The sequence below is a fragment of the Geospiza fortis genome, unplaced genomic scaffold (assembly GCF_000277835.1).
Source record: "Geospiza fortis unplaced genomic scaffold, GeoFor_1.0 scaffold70, whole genome shotgun sequence".
Taxonomy (NCBI): domain Eukaryota; kingdom Metazoa; phylum Chordata; class Aves; order Passeriformes; family Thraupidae; genus Geospiza; species Geospiza fortis.
Genome location: NW_005054317.1, coordinates 1438315 through 1454973, shown reverse-complemented (window position 1 = coordinate 1454973; position 16659 = coordinate 1438315). Strand labels below are relative to the sequence as shown.

The 16659-nt window shown below is 40.8% G+C and overlaps 1 protein-coding gene across 8 annotated transcripts in view; it reads right to left on the bottom strand.

The window, feature by feature from the left end:
* The window catches only part of FOXP1 (forkhead box P1), a 331699-nt gene that overhangs the window by 222981 nt on the left and 92059 nt on the right, over positions 1-16659 (bottom strand). Inside the window, exon 1 of one of the 8 annotated variants that reach the window (XM_031056358.1) lies at positions 40-121. The exons of the other annotated variants lie outside the window; for them this stretch is intronic. The gene's annotated coding sequence lies outside the window, so the exon portion shown is untranslated. Of the gene's footprint in view, positions 1-39; positions 122-16659 lie in introns of those variants that run through there. 8 annotated transcript variants of the gene reach the window in all.

The following is a 16659-nucleotide window of genomic DNA, read 5'->3' as shown; positions in this document are numbered from 1 at the left end:
CACTGCCCCCACCCCCGCCGCCCCTGTCCCGTCCCTTACCTGGCAGGCGAGTGACACTCCTGGTCGTGGTCATGTGAAAATATTTTCGAGGTATCCTTTAACAGCCTTTAAATATTGAAGCCTAAAAACAATATTTGCTGTTTTACCTTTTGAAGCTTTAACAAAAGCTTTGTTTTAGCATTTACCTCGGTGTGCAATAAGAGTTAATAATCAAATCCGTCCCAACCCCCACAAATGTTAAACAAAAAGATAAAAGAAATGCAAATAGCTATTGTCATGGAAAGTTAAAGTACCTGTCTGTATTTTTAAGTGAAAACTATTATCTCTATCAATCAAAATTTAAGAATACAATAGCACTAATCACACGAGGTGCTTTGACTGAGGTACTTTTCCTCATAAAAAGTTTCTTGTTTTTTTTTTTTTTTTAAACTGGTGCATAAAAGTAATACACTTACAATTAGACACGGTATTTGTAATTTTGTTATTAAAAAACCTCAGCAGTCTTATTGTTAATAAATGCCTCTGAGTCTGTAGGCTGATTCGTACCCAAGAAGACCAAAGTCCCTACATATTTTAATAAGGTTGATGAAATTTTATTCAGATTCTCACACTTTCCAACATGTGGTGGAACAGCACACTCTTCTGTTTGAGAGGAGTTACTCAAACGAAGGAAATAGTTAATTGGGAACCAAAACTACTACTTCTGGCCTCGCCGCACATTTTCCACATTTCTCCAAGCGCTGTCTGTGCTTCAACCCTCAGCCTCCAAGACGTGCCCTTTGTCGTCTTTTCTTTAATTTTTGATGCCAATTCCCTCCCGTCGGACCCCGACGCTCTCCCAGCCCAGCACACATTACATATACACTGTGTACATTGTGCAGGCACACCGCACGGATTCTCTCCAAAGTCATTTTTAAAACTAATTTGTCCAGACGGAATCAGAAACCGAGCTGCGCAGTTAATAAGTGCAGGAGCGAGCGGCAGTAATTACGCCTGTACTAAAAGAAAGAGCCCGAGATTAAAATACCTATAAGTAAATAGTTGAGGCAGGATGCCATTATGCAAACTCTGCTCTCGGGGAGGGATGTCTCCCACACTGAGGAGCAATAGGACTGTCGTTTTTTTCCCCCTGCAATATCAGGTTTCCTACTCCACAGCTCTGGTACTCTGCATCATGGCTAACATCTCTAGTGTGCTATTAATATCAATGAAGAGACGATTCAATTTCCACATAAGAAAAACCTCCCTATTACAGCGCAGACATTCGAGTGAGGACCCTTGCAAAGGAAACAATAAAGACCAGAGGGTTGCTTTTTTTTTTCCCTCCCCCCTCCTACTCTTTTTTTTTTTTTTTTTTTGCTGCTTCTTTTGCAGTTCTGCGTTGCTCACTGTTTGAAAGCTTTTAGCTAACAATGGAAGCATTATCTTCAGGACAGTTACAAAACAGGATTTGTTAGTACAAAGAATAATAACACCAAACTCATCCCCCCCGCCACTTCCCCACCCCACAAATACCTGTCTATTGCAATATGGCATTCAATACTTAATTCAGAAGTATATGCCAGAAACACCTGTATTCTTGATCTAATTCCCTGCAACGAACTCCCTCAGCAGATCAGTTTTGCTCAAGGAGGATTGGACAACTACAAACAAACAAATATTTTGTGCATTTATAAAATGGAACAGAAAAAAAGTATCTTATTCTACCGAGTGCAAACTTACCCATTAATGAGGAAGAAAAAGGCTTAGAGCTGTACAGTAATTCCCAAACAACTGCAGAAAGTTGAGAGTTTGAAAACACTAAAGCACTTTTGACTATCAAGCCTTTCTGTGCTTCAACACTGGCTGCAGTGTAAGGAAGGACTGAAGGTATGTGGTCTAAACACAACAAAAGCCACTGCCTTACTCTAGATTAAATATGCAGGAAGAGGCCCCTTTGCATAAACACAAACACTCAGCAAATGAGTAACTGGCTCAAATCAGACGCCTGCTGTGCATTCTACCTGTCCTGATCTCTGACAAGCTACACAGCTTGTTTAAGGGGATAGGAGCTGCAAAATCAAATCAAATCATAGCGCTAAACGCTCTGCTTCTCTGATAGTAAATAACAACAGCACCAACAACTCCTCGCCAAACGCTCATTCCTAATCTAAGCATTGCTCTGGCACAGAGCTGAATCCTGTGCTGTGCCCACTTTGGCTCAGCCACCCATCTCACCACAGCAGAAGAAACACAACCAAACACCACCTGTAAAATTAATTTTCATTAACTGTACTGAAATCCAATACATTCGTGGCCCAGCCTTTTCTTAACAAGGATTTAAAATTTGTACAGGGACTTTTGGTTGAGTTGACAGATTAAATCTGCATTTGCTCTTACTGTCCCTGTTTTGTTTACTATATAAAAGACATTCCAGGCACAGATCTATTTTAGCTGTTATGAATCACCACATAATGCACACCTATTTACTAGTTTATTTGGGAAAAAGGAAGAAACTTCTGAAGTGTTCCTTAAAAACATTATTTTCAAAATATTGCTCTCATGAAATGAGCCCTCCAAACTATATTTACTTCAAAAAACAACTAAATTAGAGACTGTGATAACCACGAAACATATCTAAACATTTATTATTATAATTGAATATACATAATTACATACTGTGATTTACTCTTCCTTCTAGAGAAATAAATTATTTTTCAGTCTCGTTTATCCTTCCAGTCCAGAAATAGAATGAAGCAGCATGATTTTAAAGCAATTGGAATTCACCAGTGTCCCTTCCTAACTTAAGGAGTCAAATCACATTGACCTTTTATTGTAAGTCCTAGCTACATGTTGGTTTTGGTAATTTAATTATTTTTTAATAACTTGCAGTATTAAATGATTGCCATTGAAACACAAATAAGATTATACTCCTCTGCCTTACTCTCTGGTGCTCCAGACTACAGCGTAGCATGGACGGCACGACTGCGTCCGGCCCCGAAATTTCATTCTGAAAGAGCACTTACACACAGGCAGGCACAGGAAAATTCAGCCTTACAAGATGCAACACACATTTACTGGATTCTCAAGCATGTGTCACAGATTATTTCAAAGGACACTGGATATAACTCACAGTTTTAATAGGCATCTAGCATGTTCAGTTCCACGGAGCACTCGTATGGTATGGAGGGAGTTTTCACACCTCCTTGGATAAACTCACCAGGTTAAAGCACAAAAACACTGATAACATGAGCTAGTCAAGCCTAACAGGAGAAAAATCCTCCAAGAAAGAATCCTGCGAGAAATTTTAGAGCCCCTGTGTCGTTCACCATTTTTGCATTGAAATGACCTTCCAAATAAGGCGTCAGATAATATGTTCACATGGATGATACTGATCTAACCTTGATGCAAATAAACCATAGAACAAAATTTAATCAGTATATCACTGTGTAAAAGCCTTTGTCCATCCCAATGGAGCTTCTAATGACTGTTTTGGCAGTTCTGGCTGGTAGTTATGCCTCCCTGCTCATATATATCTCATACTGGTTGAGCAAGCTAATGGAACTGCTGTTAGTGGAATCCAATATTAATACCCTGCATTGTGCAAAACTGGATGCAACTGAATATATTACACAATTACAGGTAGTATCTAATTCCATAGGTATTAGATACTGGTCTCTAAATTAATATTTTAATAGAGAAAGTGATATAAATACTACATTTCAGGTAAGATATCTATGAACTCTGGATCTGCCAGTCTTCCTGCTGTAAGCCTGCTCTACACTCATACAGCACAGACACAGGACCCTGACAAAAATTGGCAGGCAAGCTTTAGATGGTGAGTGACACATACTGATGCACAGAGTCAAAGATGTCATCTTCATACAAGCTCAACTAGTTATGAGCTTGAGACAAAAATGAAACAAAAAAAAAAACCTAAATAAAATAAACAAAAAAAGGCAAAAAAAAAAAAAAAAAAGAAAAAAAGAATCAGGGGGGAGAGCAGAGCAAGACCTCCAGAAAATAAACAGGGTGTACAGTTTCAAAGGCTACAGACACAGACATTTCATTGTTCAAGCCAATTATCAGTGGAAAATAATAACAACAGATGGATTCAGAGTCACTGACTTTTCATATGCACTTCATCTCTGCACAACAGATGATGAAATGCGAGAGCTATCTCGGAAAGGCAAAACATCTTTCAGTAAAAGAACTCTATACTCCAGATGGGGACCTTCTAAGGCAGCTGATTATCTTCTTATAGTGTTGTAAGATAGACTTACTAAAACATTTCCAGAACTGATCAGATTGGATGAGCACAATGGCAGCATTATGAGGAGTAAGTTGCTCCGGTCTCAGACTTGTTACTGGACTACTCAGAGATTTCAATGGGCTCAGAGCTGCCTGTCCCATTTCCACATCAAGTACTGGTTCTAAAAAATGGGCCCAAAGCTGCTGCTCCCAGTCTGGGCAAAACATGGGCTCGGCTTAGTGTGGAGAGGGGATGCAGCTATGGGGCCACAGAATCAGTGTCAGCATGAATTGGTCCCCAATAAAAGTCACGAGCAAGGTGAGTCTCCTCACCTTCTGCAAACACACATTTCACACAGGGACACAGGCAGAGGACAAAAATGTTTACATGTTTACAAGTGGGACTGTTTCCACTGTAATTGCCAGATGTAGAGGGAACTCATCATCCAAGCTGGGAGTTACCTCATCCAAGTCAATGGAGTTACACACTCACAAAAACTGGTGCGAGATGCAAGAAAGACATAAATTCTTTCCTATAAAGCCTTTACAAAAACCCATCTTTTTATGGGAAATAAAAAATTGCTTTCAAAGGGAAATAACAAACACATGTAAATTTTGGTGGTTCCGGTGATAAGCAGTTCCAACAAATGTCACAAACACCTACCTAGCACCACCTTCTCCCACTCAACCTGAATACCACAAAGTATGTGTTTTTGATCACATGAATCAGGTATGCCACAACCTCAAAACTTAAAATAAAAAAGGAGTAGTGGAAAAATTAGCTCATTAATCTTTAAGACAACATTTCTTTAATGGAAGAACACTACATAAGTAGTGCATTAAACTGAACTGGTTGCCATTTCCACAGTTTCTTCTTCACAACACCGCAAGGAAAATCTAAAGAATGGCATTCTCCATAAATCAATACCGCACACCGAGGGGGAGCGAAACACAGCACACACGCACTCTGAACTTGCACCTACTGCTAATTTATTTCACAAGTTACAAAATATTTCTGAAGTAGGGGGCTGTTGGCTTCACAAACGTGAAGGGAAGAGATGGGTTTGTGGGCACAGCGTTTCCCCTCTTTGTGAACTACTTTGTCAAAAGTAAATTCACAGGGGAACATACGAGCAAAGAGTAAATTTTGCCCAGGGCAAAATTCTGCAACTGCTTTAAGAAGCAAACAAGAACACAAAAGATGTGTAATACAACCATCTGGCTCTACTCATGCTATATCAATAATCCCCAAAATTTATCCCCACCCCCTTAATCAACCCACACTGATGCCACAAAACCAAATGGCATCACTTATGCTTCCTGCCCATCACATTTTGAAATGATATTTAATATGCATACAGTACATATTTGCATGTTAATCAATTTCTTTAAGAAAAAAATATTTTTGCTTCTTTAGCTATTAGTTCTGCCTTTTTTCTACTTATTCACATTGGGATCTCTAAAACCACCAAGAAAGTCCTTGTGGTAAAGATACTCTCATATCAACACAGCATCTCAGGTATCAGGATAACGTACCGGTCAAAATTTCAATCTCTTCTTCTCTCTAGTTTTGTGTCACAGTTTGAAAATAGCAGAGGGTGAATAATAACATGCCAGCAAAATTAGCTGTTCAAGAAACACGGGTAAGCAATCCATTTTGAACTCGGGGTTGGATGCATTTCTAAGCATTACCCTATTTGGGATGCAGGGAAGGAATGACAGAGGGAAAGCAGGGTATCCTATGTCTTTTATTTTGAAAATTTGTACAAATTTTTCAGGCCTCCCCAATCCAGGAGCCAGTCTGCTCATGAAGGAGGAAAATGGGAAACTCCTGACCACAGATGGGGGATGAGCCTCTGCTGTGCTTTGGCTGAGTGCTGCTCTCCCTTCCCACTCCAAGCCTGCAGTGGAAGACCACCTCAGGACAGACAGACAGAAAGCCATCCAAGCAAAGTGTCCAAAAGGGTGGCTCTGCGATTGTTTGGGGGAGGGATTGTTTTCTTGAGGGAAAATCACCCTTGTAACCATCATGAATCATACCAGGAGCGCGCAACGTGAAACCGGTACCAAAAACAACACTACAAAGACGGCCTCTCTCTGGCGCTCCACCGACTGACGGCCGCGGCCCCGAGGGCTGACTCAGATCTCTTCTTCTTAATCGACTTTTCTGCAACAACATACCCCAGCCCCAGCCCTGCCTCTCCCCGTGGCTGGCTGGCACACTCCCTGTGCCTGGTGCTGCCCGGGGGACACGGCACGGTGGGGACGGCGCCCCACGGCCCTGCCATAACACGAACAGATGGCTGTTACACACAGCAGGAGAAGTACAAGCCCTGAGCACTCATGGCATAGGTGGAAATGTTTTGCAGTTATTTTCTTTGGAAATAAGCATACGTATAGCGGTTATGTCTGCTCCCTCATCCAGACTACCAAGCTGAGATCACAAACACTTTGTTAATTTTTTTTTTTTTTAAATCCACTTTTGGATTGCTTCTGTTGTTTGTACGGCTGGACTTGTACAGCCTCTTTGTAAGAATTGAAAACAGTCTCCCACAAACACAGGAATGGGCAAATGGTTTAGAGAGCTAATCCACACCTGGGCTACGTGAAAAGGGCTCATATTTTCCAAACAGAAACACAACCGCTTTTATATATGAACCAGATTTGGATCCAAATGCTAAACCCTTCACCACATCCTACGTGGGACTCTGTGATGGTCACAGGCAGTGGTGGTGGGTGGTGGCTGTGCTGATGGCAGCCATGGGCAAGGAGCTGCCATGCCCTTGGACTTGGATGAGAAGGGCAGACCTGTCCTTGGTTACACCACAGTGAATGCAGGGTAATCCCCATCCTGCACACGCCTCTTACAGAAGAATCTGGCCCTGTCTCGTTACTCTTGTTAGAAAAATGAAGGCTGTGACAAAAAATAGCTGAGAACTACATCTTGCCGATGCCAAAATACAATAATAACATGTTCAAAGATTTAATTTAGAAGACTACAAAGTCTAGCTCATACATCATAACACCTTGAAATAACACTTTAAGGTCAAATCCTGTGCATTTTTGGAAACCACCAAAACATAATGAAGTTTTACTTAAACACAGCATTTACATTTATAACGCATTTCAGATTCTTCAAGTAAGCTAGACCACATGCTAGGAAAATGTACTTCCCACAACATACAAATTAAGTCATGTACAGCCTTCCCTCCGCAGGCTGAACAGCCACCGGCACAAATGGAAGTCCTGTGTACGGATCAAAGGCTGCACGTGGACCTCAGAACATGATTTTTTATATTTTGTTTTTAATTGGCAAAACATCAAATCCCACTAGCAGTTTATTTTTGTTGCCTTCCTTGCCCCTTTTCTACCTCTCCCCCTTATTTCACAACGGAACATTTTTAAACCACCAGAAGTCTTTGTGGCAAAGATGATGTCATACTGACACAAGATCAGGTGTGAGGTATGGTATGAATAAATACTTATCCGCAAACACATTTAATTTTCAATGGTTGGGCATTGAAAGACAAAGAAGTCCTTATGCAGACATATTAGCCGAGGATTTCATTTCGAATGGTCTACGTTTAAAAGAGCAGAACACACAGTGCAAGCCTAGAAGAAAGAGGAAAAAGAAGAACCAAAACCCCTTGTACTGTCCTTCTTGTTTTTTGGGAAAGCAATGCACAGCTCTGCTCTTCACAGTAATAAATATATGGTGCTTGATTACTTTGCCTTTTAAGTCACCGATACCATACAGGACAATTGTCCTTTATACACTGGCAATAAAAACTCTCCCTAGGAAAATAAATATGTATTTTAGAGTAATCAAGCAGGAACTAATTCTGTACTTTTTCACAAGTAGCCATTTACTTTGGCACCAAATGGTAATGTGTAGCAGAGAATGCAGTATATGCTTTAACCCAAGAAAAATTAGACTTGAAAATTAATACACAGTGAAAGACAAATTTAAAGCAGCTTTCTTGTGTTCTGACATAAGAATATAAAAATGACACGAGCAACTAAAGATTAGTTTACATACTTTTCAATCACAGCTGCCGCTCAGTAACCACAATACCTTTAAAATGACATTCCACCGAAACAGATACAGTTTGGCTGCAACAGCAGCAAGACACAGTTAACATGGAATTAAAAGGACATTTTTTTATTTACACACATCGTACAGCACTGAGCCCCAGCACAATTACAATGGAAAGATTTTTAGCATGATTAATTTGGAAATAATCTAGTGATAAATAGAGTGCATTGCAAGTGATTCTGCCGAGCAAATTTTTATCACCAGCCTTAGATGTCAAAACACAGTTTCAGGGACAGAGAAAGAACAAGTCTCATCTTCTTGGTTAATATTTAATTGGGTGCTAAAGATTCCTCCTAAAGACCTCTGAACCATCACTGACAGCCCCACAAGATGTCCCCGTCTGTGAAATAGATACCAACCCTTTCTGTATAAACTAAAATAACATTAAATTTAATCAAACCATTCAATTAATAAATCACTTCAGTGGACATTGCAGCCCAATCCCTGTTTAATTACATAATTTTAAAAATATTTGCACACTGCAACCACTAAGATTGGCTCTGAGGTTTCATAATACACACTTAACACTTGAGTTGGAGAACAAATTTATTTAATAAATGCAGAGCTAAGTACAATAATGCCACTCCACTCAAACTGCAAAATTCACTTAGCATCTCCTGCGAGAAAAAGCAAATAAACTTTTTCCCTATTTAAATGCATGTCCCTGCTATCATCAGCTCTGCCCGAAGCCACCTCCTTTCTGCCCTTGTCCCTGCAGTCCCTGGGATGCCCAAGCATGGGAAGGGGTGGCAGAGCTGGTGTCCCCCCCATGGCACAGTGCATCCTTCTGCTTTACCTTCACACAGACTCCCTAGCCTCCCTTCCTCCTTGCCCTCTACCTTCATCCTTTCCTCCTCACTTTTCCCTCTATTTCTCCCCATGTTACTTGTCTGCCCCTTGTTCTCTGCTGTTTGTTGGTGTTCCAACTCCCCCCATTTCCATCTCAAACTCCTGCCCTGAGCTTCCTACACCTGCTCTCTTCCTCACTGCCATCTGAGATAGCTGAGGTGAAAAAAGCTAGTTGGGAAAAAACCCACAACAAACAGGACAGAGAGAAGAGGCTGGGGAGGAGAGCAGGGAAAGAAAACAGAGTTCAGTAAGGCCAAACAGAACTGCACAATTTCCAACAACAGCGAGAGATGCTCCAGAGCACTGGGATGAAAAATAAAAGCCATGGACCAAGTGTATTAGGTGAAGCAGGATTCAGGTTCTGGGGTGGGTGTAACGCCTATATTCACAGAAAAACTCCGTGTCTCCCAAGAAACCTGTGTTACTGCCATATATAACTAGGTGTGACAACTTGGGAGAGGTTGAAATACATATGGACCAAGCAGTGGCCTTAAATGAAGGGGGAAAAAAAGCAAAGCTAAGGGTTTGTCACAGCTTGGAGGCACAGCTGTGTGCACTCATACAGACTTTGCATTCATTCATATAGAGCACAGCTTTCAGGTCCTGTGGTTCCAGCACGATTTTTGGACGAAAGTTGAGACTCAAAAATAAATAAGTCTATATTTGGCCTGCCCTGGATTCGAGACACTCTCAATAGTACTTTGCATAGAAACAATCTGAATTAATACAGACTAAGTTCTCCAGATTATAATATTCTTTACCAAGCCAATGGATGCACCTCTAAAATTCACTGCCCTGACAAATAGTAGAGCTCTTGAAAGTCTGCTTGTATTAGTTTTATGGATCTATTCTACTGCTTAAATCAGGTCTCATTAAAATTACCATCCACACAAGTTCTCCCACTGGGAAATCTACATGCCAGAGCTACTCCAGTTCCGCAGGCAGTGCTCGGAGGGGGTTGCATATTGCAAAATAACTGCGGACACGGCGGCGGGAGGACAGGGGAAGAACAAGAGGACTTCAGGACAGCAAACAAGTGACTCCTTACCCTCCTCTGATTTTAACCACTGCAACTTTTGCTCAGGTGGTGCAACTGCATCCATGAAAAGAAATGCTATCGCCAGAAATGGTGGTGTAAAAAGTGCCCCTCAGAAAGCCAGATGTGGCCTCAAACGTCTGTTTTAGTGCTGGAATGGCAGGCTAAATATGCAAACACTGCACCTGACAACTTACACTAAAGCATATGATCTGCACACTGCCCCTCCAGTTTAATTTTTAATAGTAACAGTACTTAAATCTCAGCATTAATGTATTAATGTTCAAATGAATACAATTAAAGGCATCTCTGTTTTCTTCAGTGCTAACGACCTGGAAGATCTTTCTCCCCTTCATATTTGTGGGGATTATTACAAATATATTCTGTAGCCGTTGTTTTGGCAAAGAAGCAAAAACCTTTGCCTTTTAAATATGAAGTAACAGGAATAATGAATAATATATCTTCTGATCTTTGTTCTGCCATGATATATATATAATGATATATAAAATGTTCATTTATTATTATCACACATCCTAGGGAGCAGACATGCAAAATTACTTTTTTTTTTTGTCTTATAAGGTCATTTATCATACGGAACATCCTCCAAATAGGTAGTCCTAAAATCTCAATTTACAAAGACATTTTTTAAAGCTGCATTCTTCAAACAGGGCTTCTCTCCTGATGTTTAAAATAAAAACTTTATGATATTAACATAGCTGGATTTAAGGAGGCAGAAATGCTCTGCATTTTGTTTTAGAATATCCTGCCCCAACAAATTAATGTCTGCCTATTTTTTTAACCTAAATTCTGCCACATTTATTAGTAACAAAAGCACTGCACGACCCTCTTTAGGTCAAATTCAGAAAAGAAAAGCATTTACTAAAAGACGAAGTCTGTATATACAAACTATCAGTCAGATTTTAACACTTATGCAGAATAATGCAAAGCTTTATTTCTTTTTGATGTTAGCAGGCTTTTCCTTTTTCTTTTTGCATTCCATTTTTCAATATGTAAAATGACAAAATGCAAAAAAAACAACAAAAACACGAAAATGTGCTTGTTAGGGCTGGCCTAGTTTTTTGAAACACGCACAAAAAGAAAACCCACTCATACGATCTTATTTTAATATGTAATAGAAGAATCTGGCAAACATTAGCCAGAATAAGTCTAGCCAGCGAATGCACACTAACATACCAGTCTGCTGCTGCAAGGCAAAAAGAAAATTTGATCTTGCTCTTCCTATACAGCAGAACAGCATCTTCCACGTGAAAAGCATCGGTGCAGGAGCACAAACATCAGCTCCTTGCTGCTCACACCAATACCTCACCTCCTCCTTGGCTGGCAATTTCCAAACAAACCCATCTCAGCTGTCCCATCTCCAGTCTCTTCTCAAGTCAAGAGTAAATCAGTCTCCTACCCCCAGAGCAATGTGCTCAGCACTGGTCATTGTCATCTTGGGAACCTAGACCCAGCAAAACCCCAAGCAGTGGTAGAATGCTCTGTTTGCAAAATTTCTTTGTGCCCAAAAATCTGCTCCAAGCCATGCAGCTTTGAAGCAGTATACCCAGAGAAAGAGCCAGACATAAAACTACCTCCAGGGGAAAAGAAAAGAAATAAAGAGATAATCAAGAAAGAAAAAGGGAATGGGAGAGCTGGAGTCAGCACAGCTAAAGACTCCAATGAGGAGGGAGGTGGAGGTGGAGGACAACTACAAAGCGCTTAATTATAAACCTAAAAATGTTCAAAAACCAATCTCACGCTAACAATTTGCGTATTTTGGGATTACCTACGGATGAGGAAGGTTCAGCTTAATCAGCTATCTTTGCAAATGGATCCCCAATGTGCCAGAGCTGAACTCAATGAACAATCCCGTTAGAGTGGAAAGAGCACATGAAACGCCCTTGAGAAACGTGGCTAATGCCACAAACACTGAGGAAACAACCGTTAATAAATTCTCCCATTTTCAGGCTTAGAAGGCAAAGGGCAAATGTTGAAAGGAGTAGATGATGGGAAGGGCATGGGTAGGCTTTATAAGAAGTCCATTTCATATGTGACATACACAGACAAAGGCAGGTCTCACTCAGATTAAAACCAGTATTTTTAACCCACTAATAAAACACCTCCCAAGAGAGAAATAACTACATCTCTTCTTTAAGTCACCTGAATTTAAGATGCCTCTCCATCTTCCATGACAGGAGACAACAGAAGAAAAGTCTATAAATACAGAGAATAGAGAGTATTCATAAAAAGAAAAATAGTGTAAAAAGTATCTATTAAAAAAAGTGTGAATTCAGGTATCAGAGGCACTCTGTAAAATACAGGTTAAGACTTTCCTTTTTGATCAATGCCATCCCACAGGACAGAAGCTTGTCCCACATCTAACCACATCATGTTGGAGATTTGCTTGCTCTCTCTCTAGCCTGTGTTTACCCAGGAAACACACTGTGGACCACTGTGTATGGAGAATCACTAGCAGAAGTAAATTGGGGATGGAGAATTCCCTCAGCCCTTAGGTTACACACTGAGATACAGATGAATTCGACAAGTAAGACCAGATCTGTAAGACCAGATCTGCCACCTGTTAGGCACAGCCCACACTCGGCACTGCTGGGATGCAGCGTCAGGACAAGGTCCCTGTGGTGGGACCAGACTTGAGGAGCTCTGCACTGCTGCCATTTTCAACTCTAAGAAGACACTCAGACTTCAAAGACCCACCAATGATACTGCAGGGCCCAATCCTAACAGCATCTCATCCATCCTTACCACTTTAAAACACATTTGCCACCCCTGGCAGAGGACTCTGGTGCATCACTGCTGTCCCCCAAGGACCAGGCCTGGCTTCAAGGACCACCCTGCACCAACTCCTCTCCTACTTGGGTCTGATCCAGGCACTCACACAGTGCACTCATACATTTTATTCTCTCTCCCCGAAGCTTTGGCAACTGAAATCTATTATGATATCAAAAGGTAGCTGACAACATAAAATGTATCCCGCTGAGTTGATGCCGCACGCTGCTAAATTTACAACAACATAAGTATCATAAAAATTATAAGAACTGCAAATTAACCACTGATTTTTTAGTTCAGTGACATAAATAACAGTAAAGATCTGGAAAACTTCCAAACATCTTTACAACTGTTTAATTTGTCAAAATCTATCAAGTGTATTTCAACCACAAACCTGTCCTCTGCAGTGCATTAGTTTTCACGTACTTATGCTAGCATCAAAGGCAGCAAAAATAATGCTTCTGTAATTACTGTATTCTGATCCACCTTTCCAGTCACACTTACATTTCTGCTTTTCTTCCTCTGTACTTCTCTGTTGACACTGACAGTCAACAATGTTTTAAAAACATTCACACTAAAACAGACAAAAAATCACTACTGCCTTCTACTCCCCCCAGGTTTGCCTGGGATACTCAAGGCAGCACATCACTTTGTTTGCCCATTGGAGTGGTTTTCCACTCACGTGCTGTGCCTTCCTTGCGACGCTTGCGTCAGCAAACCGTTTTATTTACTCCTTTATTTGTGCACCAAGCCCTGAAAATGCAAAGCCACCTTTCCGGCAGCTGCAAGAGAGCAGGCAAAGATCAACAAAAATACTAACTTTTATAGACTTTATTTCTTTTCCTAGGGGAGGAGCTCATTTTTATGTAGCTATTTATTTTGCATGGCTAAATAGCAATTACTGTATTTTCTAAGACACAGGTTTACTAAAAAGAGTGCATTTCTTTCACAACCATTGCAAGACAAACCAAAGTCCACATGTGTTGAACTGCTGATGCACAAAGTTAAGGTCTTTCTGAAAAAATAATACAAAATGTATTTCTATTAGTTAACTACTCAGGGGATGTGAAGCTTCTAAGTCCCCAATGCCTGCCAAGAGAGCTTTGACCATGGCATCAAAGCAGCAGTGGAGAGATTGCCAGTGCTGGCCCCAGCACAAGATAGTTCTGCCTTTTGCAGAAAGAACTGGCCAACACCTTTTCATGTGGTATTTGTTGTCCTACACATGGGTTCGCACCAAGAAAATTCACATACAACTCCAGGTTCTGTGGGGTAGCTGCTCTATAAAAAATAATAAATCAAGTAGGTGCTGAGAACTGACAAGACTTTTCTATCATATCTTTGCTTTTACAAAGGCTTCCCAAGGTTGAGGCTTGGAAAAGGACTTTTTTCCCCTTGAGCTGACTCTGTTTTCCTCAGGAGCCATTTTGTATCTTTCCTGTACGTAAAATATGAAATATTACAGGAACTAATTAAACCTTCTTAAATGGGAGAAACTAATAAATCCCTCCCTCTAATGATACTGAAGTGCACTTATGAGTGACTGCACAGAACAAACACACTCACTGCAGCTCCACAGGCGTGAAAGGCCACTGCAGAGGCTGGCAGGGTGTGGGTTCATAAACAACTGGTTACTCAAATAGTCCCATGTGCTCCCACCAACCTCAAAGGTTCATTTGCTCTCCAGAGGTGACAACTCCATCATCCCAACCAGCCAAGGTTTGGTGACTCCATCACTTGTGGACCGTAAGGGTGATGTGGCTCTCACCCCTGGGCTGAGGGCATTTTTTAGAGGGGAGTATCTGCTGGGGTCTGTAATTCCCCACAAGACAAAATCTCCACATGCTGCCTATCCATATGGAAGCAGGAAAGAGAGGTTAAGGACTAACTTTGACACAATAGGTTAAACTCAGCCCCCATTCCCAGTATATTATATAGTAAATCTCTTTATTCTGTAAGGGCAAAATAGAATTGCTTACAGTTTGTCTTAAAAATGGGATTTATGCTTCAAATACAGAAAACCAACACAGAACATAGTGCAGCTCTAAAAATTAAGCATCCAGATATAAAAGGAAATTTTAAATTAATTTTCCCACTGTGTTGTTTGCAAGAGCAATACACTTAAATGGCCACAACTCATTCAGTGACGCCCAGAGGTACCATGCAAGCGCTGTGGAGCAATGCAAGTAATTCAAAGTTCTTTGATTAAATCTCACATAATTGCACATAACTGGAAAAAATCACAGCAAGTTGGCTTGGCATATTGTATTGCATAAATCAGAAGCTATTCCCACAAAATCTCTCCTTTCCAGACAATTTTATCTAAGCAACATATAGCTGTTACAACAATTTTTGAGTGATTTTGATTCCCATTGTGGTATAATGAGTAATGAAGAAAGCACGTTTTTTTATTCTGGTTTACAGCGATGTGTAAACCCTCGGTGACTCAGTTCTGCCGCTTCACAACAAGGAGTTCTCATGTTTCCCTCTACACAAGAAAAAAGAAAATAAGTCTTCAGCTATCCTGTTCTCAGCTCAAACCAAAGGGAAGAGCTCCTTCCTTAGGAGCTCCTATCATTTCTGCTGCCTGTTGCAGTAAGACACTAGGCCAGGGTGCTGTGCTAACCCACACACAGCAAACAGACAACATCATCTGAAGACAGAAGAGCCCTGAAACCGAGTTCTCTGCAGAGAAAAGGGGATCTTCAACATGAGCTGGAGGAACGTTTCTTACTCCACTTGGCCAGAGTGACTTGCCTCAAAACTAAAAGCCTGGCACAACAGCCTTCTGCAATCATCTTTCTCTGGCATTCCCAGAAAGGGTGACCACAAAAACTGCTGCTTGCACTGCACAGAGAACTGGCCTTTTTCTGTGCTCAGCACCAGCTTGCCAGACTAAAGTTTCTCTTTCCAGTAATGTGCAATGCTAATGCTTTGTGCTTCGTGGGGCCTAATATTTTCAGACCTGGAGACTTAATTACAATCTACTCTAATTGGCACATGGCACTAAAGTATAAGTATTAATAACATTAACAAAAAAAAAGCGCCCTGATTGAGATGGCAAGCTGAGGACCGAATCAATAAATCAACAGTAATCTTTTTCCTTAATCACAGCTGCTACTCCACCCTTTTTATTGATCTTTTTCCCTTTTTTTTTTCTTTATTTCACTATAAATCTCCTGATTCATGATTGAATTAGTTCAAAACAATTGCACACCTAGCCAGGATAAGCAACACTTTGGTTTTAAAACCCTTCTCATGGTAGCAGCTGCACAGTGAGTTGTATGATGTTGAGACCCCCCCCTTTCATTGTGCAGCTTCTCCTCCTGGAGCTCATCCCTGAGTTCCCAGTCCAGGGGAGATTGGTGGTTAGTCAAGGTCTTTTCTGTCTAAGAAAGAGGTAACCATGCTAGACCTGACCTTCCCCGCCTCGGCCACGATGATGTTTTCATGCACATATTTAAAGGAACTTTTCATTTAACTGTCCTGTAATCTGAAAGCCAGTCAAAAACCCAAACCATGTATTTTCTTTAGGTGTCTTCGTTGATGAAATATTTTATTCCAATGTTCTCTACAGCGTCATTATAGTACTTGCACATGTTCACCCCAAGTATAAATCTTCAGCATATCCTACCTGACTCTGCAGCAGCTTTCCTGGAAA